Below are 12,020 nucleotides of genomic sequence, written 5' to 3'. Positions count from 1 at the left end.
AAGCCACCTTCCTGTGCTACGTGAAAGGGCAGGAATGAGCTGTATTTAACATGGTACGGTGCATTCCTGTCCTTTAATTCCTCTGGCGCACAACGCAGGCAGGATTGTTTTTGTGCAGGAAGGGACATCTTTCTTCACAAAGACAATCCTTTGAGGCATTTTCCTCTTTTTATGTGTGCTCCATCTGTCAGAGGTTCTTTGCCCAGGTTATTACCTGAGGTTCTGCCAGAGAGGGTCTTACCTACTGCCGGCACTCTTTGCAGATGCTACGTCTCACCTGAAGCCTGGTTTTAGATGGAAATTTTAAATGACATTTTACCAACGCTAGAAATATTCGTTTTATCCTCATTATTGCTGATGTGCCTTCTTGTTTTTATAATATTTTGTGCAGTTGTTTCAGATTTACTGAGAAGCAGATTGTTCCTGTAGTAATGAATACTTTTTACTTATAGGTATTCATTCTTCTTATAATAGTGTATGTGATACTGTGAATAACGAACTACGGTTGGTTACTGTTTCCAGGGTGACCCTGATCCCTTAATGCGATTATTAGTAACCCAAAAGCAATGCTTCAATGTCAATTACACATTGAATAGTGTTTTACAGGGATACAATACTCTGTCTTTCACATTCATCACTGGTGCATTGATCCAAGCTCAACCTTGTCACTGTGGGTGGGAAAGTACATCTGGTAGAGTTACACAAGGAGGTAAATTATGCAACACCAGTATGATGGTTATGCAAGAAGGAACTGCTACAGAGTCAAAACTTGAACGTTTTCATTGCAATATTCAAACTTGAGCAACCTTTCCTCATATTAGAAAGTGAGAGAACACTGGATGGTAACATTTCTTTGAATTTTCATTTGTCAGGAAAACAAATGCTTCCTATCTTGGACTTGTCACAGACTAAATAAGTGCATGTATTTGTGTACACAATTCTTTAAGCTTGAAGAAAAAGTAATGGGTATCATCAGCTATGACATACATGCTACAAGGGCAGACCAACTGTTTATAACCATCTGCCTTCACTTTCTCCATCTATCACCTATGGGGAGGAGGTTTAACTCTGGCTTTATAAATATTGTTTAAACTCCAGGGAAATCATAAACTGGTAGAATGATTCTGCTCATAGTCTGTGTCAAGGGATGTATACAAATCCTGTAATTTCAATTCAGTTATCATTTATCAAGGTCTTATACCATTACTCTTTGTTGCTATCAGGTGTTTATGTTTAGTTTGCTAAAGTCTAGCTTTCTTGATTTTTTAATCTAATGCTTTTAATATTTTTAACTTCTGTTTCCATAGTTCTGGCCAACTCATCAAATTTGTTAATTCTATATTTATGCTCCTCCTTATATAAAGCTGTGGGTGCACAATAGAAACATGGGGCTTATTTACAAGAGGCTTATGCTGCAGGAGCATTGCTTTTTTTGATGCTCCGGTGGCATAGGTACCTCAATCATATCGATTAGGCGATGCAAAACCACTCTGCTTGGCTTTGCTTGGGTTCACAGATATGGAGTAAGGCACAGCAGCAGAAAGAGCGGCTTTGGCTTACTCTGCGTCAAGGAGGTGTTCCATGGCCATTGTGGTGGTTGTTACCACGCAATACCCATGGATTTTGATGCTGCCCCAGATTTACAAAATCACATGAACCTGGGTCAGCGGCAAAACCTTACTCCTCCCCAGAGCAGACGTAATGAGGAGAAATGTTTTTATTTCTCCTTGTTTTTTTCCTCTTTCCATGTTTGCTGCATTCTACAGCAAACATAGAACAAGGAAAACGCCTCTCTGAATTGTTTTTGTAGAGGAAGGCGCACCTTCCTGCCCAAAAACAATCCTGCCAACAATTCAGATACCCTTGAACCTAGGACCCTACTTTTGGGCTAGGCACTAAACTGTGCGCGGGCTAAAAGAGGAGGAATGCACTTTATCTTGTAAATATGGTGCTTTCTTGCCCTTTTAAACTGGCATAGGGCAGCACAGCAAAATGATTTGGGGCACTGCCCTATGCCAATTTTTTGTAAATGAGACCCTCAATTCGTAAATCACAGAACTTGTTAACGCCGCTACTGCATCAGAGTCCGAGAAGCATTAGTGAATCTGAAAATGTGTGTTAGTGTGCAGGAATAGAAAATCTTCTGGCAAAACTGTGGCTGGTAATTGAAGTGCCTTGAAATCATTTAATGTTACTTGTAGGAGCTTAATGTGGAAATACGGCAGGACACAGCAGCACTGAGATAAACATTGGCCCTTGTGGGGAACGATTCTTCCTAAGTTGACTAAATGTTCAATGATTGAACTTGTTTTCAGAATATGCTGGTATTTACATACAGAGAGCCCAGTGGCCAGTATGCCAACAGTAAACTCCCAGCCTCCCAGAATCCCCTTTCCAATCACAGCACTGCCTTAAGCAGCTTTGCGATTGATCTGAGCACTGTGGTTCGGTGCTCAGACAGGGGCTTCGAGGCTTTGCATGTTCCTCACCAGGCTGTGTAATGCAGCCTGGTGGGGAAGATGCGAAGTGCGCATGACTGTTTGACAGGCCCTTTTGGGCTGGTCAAACCATCATGCACACATTAGAGTGTGCTTTACACTCGTCTCCTGCCCCCTGCACTGGCCAGCTCAGCCTACCCACCCCGGAGCAGGAAGAAAACGATAATAATGTTAGTTATTTTCATTTTCGTTTGCCTTGTTACACTTCTTGCAGAGCAGTAGGGCGACGATTCTTCGCCTTAGCTGAGGAGCCACCACTGTCAGTGACTACAGAAATATGCAAGATGTTTGAATTTGCACAGTAAAATATACCTAGTAGTGTGAAGTTTAAATGAGTGTCATGCGAGTGCCAAATGATCTGATCGACCATAACATTTTCATTTTGTAAATATTTATCATAGGTAATGTATTTCCCACACTTACCTGCATCAAGATGGCGTAAGTGGTGTAGAAACTGCGGATAACTACCTGCAGTACCCATATTTTCGTTCTGGTTGTAGGAAAAGCAGTCTCACATGGAGAATTACTTTTGAAATGAAGAAAAAAACTGAAATTTTCACAGTAACGCTGACTCTATACCTATGAATATTCAGTAGAGCGCCCAATGCACACACGTAGCAGTAGGACAAACGATTGCTTTCGTTGACGGCTGCTATTTTATGTCCTTGGTGGTAAAATGAGGCAATGCTTGGAACAAACACCTTTTACCACCATGTTATGAAAGCAGTTTTCTGCAGCTAGTAAAGTGTGATAATAGCATTTCTGCCTATTTGTTATGTGTAGAAATTATTTTGTGGTGGCCATGGATTCTGTTCTTTGTGTCGCTGTGTTTTTGTGCTGCATTATTTAAATATGATGCTGTTGTGTTTTCCTGGACTTGTTGTGTTGCGTTCTTTTTTTGACTGTTTTATTGTGTTTTGACTGTTAGAATTGAGGGTCTCTAGTTTGCAGTGGTATACACCCTGTAGAAGAAGGGTTCCTTCCTTTCAGTTAGGTTAAGGGGATTACCCACCCAAGATAACCCCTGCTCACCCCCTTGGTAGCTTGGCACGAGCAGTCAGGCCTATCTCAGACGCAATGTGTAAAGTATTTGTACATTACATGCACAGTAACGCAGTGAGAACTCTCCACATCAGTTTAGAAAAATAAAGTATCTTATATAAACCAAACAAGACCACAACAACAAAAATGTAACATACACAACTCAAAATATGACTTTAAAAAAGTTTCAAGCAATTCTGTTCATAGAACTCTGTGGACGTGACGATTTAGCACAAAGTACCTCAAATGTATCCAAATCCACAATGCAAAACAGCCGCAGAGGAAGGAAGCATTGGAAAGCACAGTGATGCGTTGGTTCCTGAGTTCACGGGGAGGTGCTTTGTCAGTTCTTCCGCATGCGGGAGAAAAGTTGCGTTGAATCCAGATTGTAGAGGGAAGCGATGCGTCGAAATCCAAGACAGGTCTGTTCTGCATGTGATGCATCAGAAAGACGGCCGCACAGGTCCTAGGTGTGGAAATCTGGACGCACTGGAGATTGATGCAGCAACGGCAAAAAGGCGTTGCATCGGTTTTTTCAGCCTTGGTCCCACGATACATTGATTCTTTCAGCTGCACAGCAGTGCCTGCATCAGAGTGAGTGCGGGGGCCTCGGACTTTGAAGACACAGTGCGCTCAACTCAGGCTGCAGTGGTTTCTCAGGCCGCATATAGGCGTTGAGATGATTTCTTTGGCTGAATTGCGGTTGTGTGTGGAAATGTCTCCTGTACAGCGGTCCTGCATAGGAATAACAAGCACTGGAAAGGTGGTGCGTTGATTTTGATGGTTTCAAGCAGGTCTTTGCAGCGGGAACAACCTCCAAGGGCCCAGAACTGTAAACAGACATTGCCGTGGCCAGTCTGAGATACCTTTTCAGGGCTACTAATGTGGGTGGCACAATCTGTGCTGCAGGCCCACTAGAATCATTTGATTTACAGAACCTGGCACACTTAGTGCACTTTACCAGGGGCTTACTAGTAAACCAAATATGCCAATCATGGAAACACCAATCCATAATAACAATTTACACAGAGAGCATATGCACTTTAGCACTGATTAACAGTGGAAAAGTACCCAGAGTCAAAGAGCCAATAACAATAGATCAGGAAAAAATAGGAGGAAGAAGCAAAAAGTTTGGGGATAACTCTGCAAAAAGGCCAAGTCCAACACATCCCAAGGCAGCATATACCTTTCGGGCCATATTTATGTACAGGTTCCGTCGCTTTTGCATCACGCAATACTAAAATGTGAATTATCAAATCACGCACGGCTACTTTGCGTGACCCTGAGGGGCTGAAAAATCCAGAATAAAGCAACACAGCACAAATCACTGCGTTGTGTTACTCTGCCCAGGGAAGGCGTTCCTTAAGTAGTGTTCCCACGCAAAACCCATGGATTTTGACGCATTCCCAGATTTACCATTAATTATTGTTTATTTATCTTGCAATAAATCAATCTACATTGGATTAGAATGTTTCGATTGTAGTGGCTCTTCTAAGCTCCACTGTCAGTTTGTTTGGGAGTGATAAGCCCAAGACAGCAGGACTTTCACCGCCCACAAATGTAGGTTTAAAGCAAAGGCTTGGTGCCTGATTCTTATCTTGTAATCTTTATGACATGTATGGAAACATTTTCTTTCAAGTATAGACAGAAACCTGTCCCTGGAGACATTTTAACTTTATACACAGGGTTTGTGTTGAATTACAGACTATGCTCACAACCAATTCAAGCACTGTATAGCTAATGATGTATAGTCTTAATTATTTAAATATAAGCTGGAAGCTCAAATTATGCACCCCCTGAAGTCCACTGACTTTGCTGGAAAGCACAGGTGTTTACAATATAAAAGATTATGCATAGTTCTAGTACTCTGGAACTGAAAGGATGGGGCAAATAATAGCCATATTGAGGATTTTGGCATGTTTGACCACAGATTGTGGTCTGTTGTACCCAGCAGGCCAGGGAGTATGGCCTTTGCTTATATGAATAGATTCATTTAGTTGAACATGCCCCAAAATGATTTATTGATGTCCTTTCCCAATTGTACCTTGGTATTCTATGAGCCATGCACTTTTATAATCAGCCCTGTTTGTAGACATGCTTTGCACAATTTGACTTCACAGTTCTGCGCCATATACAACCTATATTTCTTTGTAGCTGGTTTAAATTTTGAAATGAGTTCACTGCAGGAGAAGTACAAAACAGCATTTTCATTGACTGAACAGGCCAAAAATGTAATTTGGCTCCAACTTAATGGTCAAATACTGGTGTAAAATTGTCACTGCCTCAGAACAATGTACACAGGGGCATATTTACGAGAATTGTGGGGCAGGGCAGCAAGTTACCTTTGCTGCGTTGACTTGCATCACAGGGAAAGGTGAGGAATGCGCCCCATTTATTCAATACGGCACATTCCTGTCTGCTCCCCCTGTGCTGGCACCATTTCAGCGGCCTAGCAACAATGAGGGCACATTTGCACCATGGTGCAAGGGTGTCTGTGTTGTGGGCAGGATTGTTTTAGTGCAGGAAGGGGCACCTTCCATAGAGGCCTTTTCCTTGTTCTATGTGTACTGCAGAATGTTTGGTGTGTAGGAAGTAGGAAGGCGGTTGTGTGTTGAATAGGCACTTACAATTGAGCCAATCAAGCTGCTCTCTAATGCAATTTTTATCTGACACAAGTAACATTCATGAGCCTGGCCTAATCAATTGCAATTGTTAATCAATATCTTTTCCCATGGTGGATTTTTTTGTGCTGGACGTACATGCTCTTCGTATATTTTATGCCTCATTACATTGCAGTTTGCAGCAATGATATTAGTCCTGCTGATGAACGAAGGATTAATGTGGGTCTCCGGAAAGCCTCAGGTTGCATATATTTGAGGGATTAATTCTGTAGTCGGCAATACACATTATGCAGTCTGTGTGTACATATTGTTAGAATAAAATGCCAGATACTAAAGAGCTAAACAAAATGATTTGTGGGTGCTTTCAGTTTTTCTTACAGCTCTCTAAATACCAAAGTTATTATGTGTAAAGTTCAACTAAAGTAACGGTCCTTATTCAAAGTCAACTTTCATGATCAACAAGTGGAATGCAGCACAAATAGATAGAGGAAAAAATAAGGAGAAATAAACCTTTCTCTTTACACCTACCCTGGGTAGGTGTTTCTTTTTTGGCGCATTCCCTGGTTTACAAGGTCTTGTAAGTCTGGGAAATCGTCAAAAGCCATGGGAGTTGTGTGGGAACACCCATGCAAGGCCATGGAATGCCTACCCAGGGCTCAGTAACACAGTGCAGCGATTTGTGCTGCGTTGCATTACTCAGTATTTTTTGAGCTACTCGAAGCCACGTAAAGTGGCTTCAAAGGCAGAACTTAAGGTTTGCGTCAGTCTTGCACTACATTGCGTGGTGCAAGAGCAACACAAACCGGGTCACAGATATGGCCCCCAATTTTTTATTCAAGGGGACAATCAACATACTGTTCTAAAAAGTGTATGTAGTGTTACTTCAAAATGTCTAAATAAATAGTGGGGTGGGCAGAACTCTCAGAGTTTCACACTGCGGAATTCCACTAAGTTACCCAAAGATAGATAGATAGATAGATAGATAGATAGATAGATAGATAGATAGATAGATAGATAGATAGATAGATAGACAGACAGACAGACAGACAGACAGACAGACAGACAGACAGACAGACAGACAGACAGACAGACAGACAGACAGACAGACAGATAGATAGATAGTCAGCCAGCAGTTCAAGGACAGCTGTTTACCTTACTGCCAGGCTGGGACTACAGGGGGGTACATAGAGATTTTTCTGATTTGCACACATAAGCCAAAATACGTCCTGGACTCAAGTGTAACTATTTTGCTTCGGGATCCAGGACTGGACTGGTCTTTTATTCCATCCCACATTTTCCCAGTGCACTCCAGCCTTCGGAGACAGGTTTTGAAAGCCCTGGTCCATTGCTGGTGCCTCTGTCAATTCCTAATTAGACATATGGGACTGAGAGAGAGAGAAAGAGGAGGAAAGAAGAATGGCGAGAGAGAGAGAGAGAAATGGGAGAGGTAAGAGGCTAAAGGAGAGAAGGAGAGAGAGAATGACTAAAGGAAACAGAGAGATAGTGCAAGAAAAGCAGGAGAGTGGGGATGATTTGCACATTTTGTCATGGCTGCTTTGGTTCCCAAGTCTGGCCCTTGTAATATAGGCAAAGCTTTTCTGGGATGGGAATTCTCAAACTGAATACAGCTGCACTCATGCCTTAGGGAATTTGCAATTGTAATCTCTTACAAATATGACTCCTTATAGATGATAGGCTACATCAATACCTGTTCCTTCACAAAGCACTTGAGAGAGCTGCTGTCAGAAATCTGGATTTGAAGATGCCAGAACAGACTGAGAGTCTGGACCCCAGTTTTAATGACTGGGAGTTTTGTCCTTGATGTCCTAGGGCCCTGGCAAACTGGAACCAAGTTTTCCTTTTTAGCATTTGGCTCCCAGGGTACCGAGGCAGAGAAGTTGAAGACTTAATTAGGAGAGGTGCTGTGGGCTAGAGGCTCAGAACTAACATATCTATTCAAGGTCTTTTTGCAACAGGTTGTTCATGCACATATGGAGCAAACACAAGGAGATGATGGAAGGATCGCTGAAACTTTTCAGACAGTCTACCCCAGTCACAGATATGGGTTTAATCCATCATCGTTCTTCAACTCTCTTCGCCACCCCAGTTCAGACCCAGCCATATGCAAATCAGTCTTGACTCTGCTGCTCATGGGAACAGTCCAGATCAAATTGCCAAGCCAGGTCTTCCCTGGACTGTAAACTAGCGTCCTGGGACTGGTTTTGGGGTAACACCCCTCATCAGTCAAGCTATTGTTAATCCAGTGAGTCAGGGCCTATTGTCTTGGTATACCCTGCCAACTTAGGGCAAACAAAGCAAACACAAAGAGATGATGGATGGAGCGCTCAAACTTTTCAGACACTCACCCCCAGTCACAGATCTCAGTTGAATCCATCATCGTTCTTTAGCTCACTTCGCCACCCCAGTTCAGACCAGCCATACGCAAATCAGTCTTGACCTTGTTCCTCATTGGAACAGTCCAGCCCAAACTACCAAGCCAGATCTTCCCTGGACCAGAAACAAACATCCTGGGACCGGTTTCAGGGTAACACCCTTCATCATCCAGGCTATCTTGAATCTCGTGGCAAAGCGAGATAAGGACCCACTTCTGGGTATATCCTGCCAACTTACGGCAAACAATGATGGACAGAGCGCTGAAACTTTTCAGACACGTACCCCCAGTCACAGATCTGGGTTGAATCCATTACACATATACCAGACTGTATCAGACAGTAGTCCTACTCACTCAGCCCACACCTATGGGCACACATGTGTGCACGTGTTCACATAGGGTAAACACAGAGCATCAACGCAGTTGATGATATTCTAAGAGGCAGGTATTAGTGGCTGGCTCTCAAGACCATTGTTGCAGAAGCTTAAAGTGTGGATAGTGCTAAAGAAAACAACACGTTTTCCGGTCTCCCAGACTCCTGGCTTGATAGTTTGAGGTCTGAAGCCATTGTACCTGCAGACTTGTGAAGAGCTCTGGTGATGCGTGCAGCTGTTGCACCCTATTATTGACAGCCTTATACTTCAGCATGGCAAAGCATTAAAAAGCCACTCTCACCTGAAGGAAAAGATATTCTGTTTTCCCATACCGCACTGCCTCCCTCTGCCACTCTCTAGGCTCACCGAAAGCAAGCTTGTAACATGTACCACTTGCAGGTGTAAATATACATAGTGGTATTATGCAAACAGTTTTTTTTCATTTTCAATTAATTCATCTCAGCACTACTGTTAGAAGGCGACCTCGGAGGAGCCCGGAGGGGGCCCTGACTATCCTGAGACCGACCCTCGAGGTATCGTAGCCGGGCACTGGCGGGAGACTCCTCAGGGGAGGAATCTCGTAGCTAGGATCGTACACTCGGCACCACACGACAAAGAGACGCCACATCGTGAGTTCTTAAGAACGGATCTTTATCAAATCGGAGTCGTAGGATCTTTATGATCAGCAAGGCAATTATATACAAGTAGAGCACAGGCTCACAGAGTCTCGGGGGGGGGTAGGAGGTAGCGGGACAGTCTTTGGGGATATGGATCAAAGGCAGGGGCGTACCCGGCGCACAGCTCACAATCCTCGAGCTGGGGGATACGCTTGTCGTCGTCGGGGTCCGGCGGGACCAGGAGAGTCTGTGGGAGCCGCGAGTCACTCAGCAGGGCTCAAGCACAAGTTCGGATGTCTTACGATCTTTCGGGGAGCCGCGAGTCACTCAGCAGGGCTCAAGCACAAGTTCGGAGGTCTTACGATCTTCAGGGAGCCGCGAGTCACTCAGCAGGGCTCAGGTGTTTCCAAAGGCGAATCTGCCGGATAGTCCCAGAGCACCCCTTGTTATAGGTCGACTCCTCTTTGATGTCCGGAGTCTGTGCAGGCAGCGGTCTTGTCACCTGGGGGTCGCTTGTCGGGGTTTCCTGCCATTGTCTTTTGATCCTTTCAGGGCCGGGTCGGGAGGAGCCCCAGACACCCAGCATGCGTGGAGCCAGCCCTCGGGGAGGCCGGAGGGCCGATCGAAACCCACCTTCCCAGGGGAGCTCAGAGGTGCGATGGAAACTGCTCCTCCCTCTCTCCTCCCAATGGGAGCGCGATGTCCTCCAGCCGGAGTGGCGCCTCTAGGCCAGGGTCACGCTGGGGCCGGGCGGCCATCATGGTGCAGGAAGTGGGCACGTGGGCCCGGTGTGGCCGAAAGGAGGAAGGCCACGGACGGGGAAGTCCGGGTTGGATGTGTGTGTGTTCTGGTGGGAAGGATCGGCTAGGCCGAGTGCTCGGGGTCTGCATGAGGTGCATGGGTCAGGATATGTGGTGCGGGGACAGGGATGGCCATGCCACGAGGCCGGGTCTAACAACTACAACCTCCTGTAATGAATTATTTGTTAGGGGATTTTGTTTTTGATTTGAGATCAAAGGAACAACCAGGCAAGAACTTAGCAACAATGTATAAAGACCACAACCTTAAGCAACGGCTAGTTGTAACTACTCACTAGGATTGTACAAAATTTGTTTTTTGGTGAAACACGTGTCGGGCTTTGCGGTGAACACTGCCCGCACTCCTACCCCCACCCGAGATCGCCAACGTGAGCCCCAGCCACTGACTCCTGTCAGTGGGCAAAGGCGGGGCTTAAGGGAATATAAGGGAGGGGTCCGCAAGGGAAACCCCGTATATTCGTCGGTTTGACTGTTCACTGACCTGCTATTTTGTTATTTCATGCCAGTATTGTTCGCTCTTCCTGTGTTCTTCCTCTGGCATCTTGGTGGTTTCTTTAATTTCCTGGTAGTTGAGTACTCTTCCGGGGTGACGAGCATCTCGGAGCTCCATTGCCGGCTGGCATTATTGTTTCCTTCGAGTTTGCTGCACTATTTAACCCTTTGTGTCCTGGCAGTCTGCCTCTGTAAAAGAAAGAAAGGAGGGTTTTTAAAGTAATGTATTTTCATTTGTTTGGAGTATACGCTTCCCTTTTCTTACAGCACACTCTCACTTACTTGATTGCTGTGATTCTTTAGTTGATTGAGGAGTATGTTTCCAGTTCTCTGCTGGTTGCGTCAAGTCTCTTTTTGCCACAAAAACATAAAGAGACTGTATTAGTATTCACATCTTGTCCACATACTTTCCTAGATTGACCTTGCAATTTTTGCCTTATTTTTTGTCTGTGCTATCTCCTGACTAGGGAAATTAGTTTTTTGGTTTTTCCCAAACTCAGTCGTAACAGTGATTTTTCCGAAGGTGATTCTTGTTTAGGTTGGTATGTTTTATAGCTTAATTTTTCTTTATATGGATATGTATTGATAATTAATTGATAATTAATTATTAATTGGTAATTAATTCGTATTGATTGGTAATTCATTTTTATCAATTTATAATTATTTTTATTACATTTTTTATTGGTATTGATAATTAATGTAATCTTATTTTAATATTAAATCATTACTTTCCCTGCTGTTGCAGTGGGAAGAGTAATTCTTACCCTCCCGCTATCCAAAGCTTTCCCTACTGTTGCACTCACTGGAGTGGGAATAGTAATTTTTACCCTCCCGCTATCCAATGCTTTCCCTACTGTTGCACTCACTGGAGTGGGAATAGTAATTTTTACCCTCCCACTATCCAATGCTTTCCCTACTGTTGCACTCTTTGGAGTGGGAATAGTAATTTTTACCCCTATGCTATCCAACGTTTTCCCTACTGTTGCACTCACTGGAGTGGGAATAGTAATGTTTACCCCTACGCTATCCAACGCTTTACCTACTGTTACACTCACTGGAGTGAGAATAGTAATTTTTACCCCTACGCTGTCCAAAGTTTTCCCTACTGTTGCACTCACTGGAGTGGGAATAGTAATTTTTACCCCTACGCTATTCAACGCTTTTCCT

Source organism: Triturus cristatus, chromosome 2_1, assembly GCF_964204655.1.
Source record: "Triturus cristatus chromosome 2_1, aTriCri1.1, whole genome shotgun sequence".
NCBI lineage: Eukaryota > Metazoa > Chordata > Amphibia > Caudata > Salamandridae > Triturus > Triturus cristatus.
The sequence above is the reverse complement of the archived record's forward strand: the minus strand, read 5'-3'. Positions refer to the sequence as shown.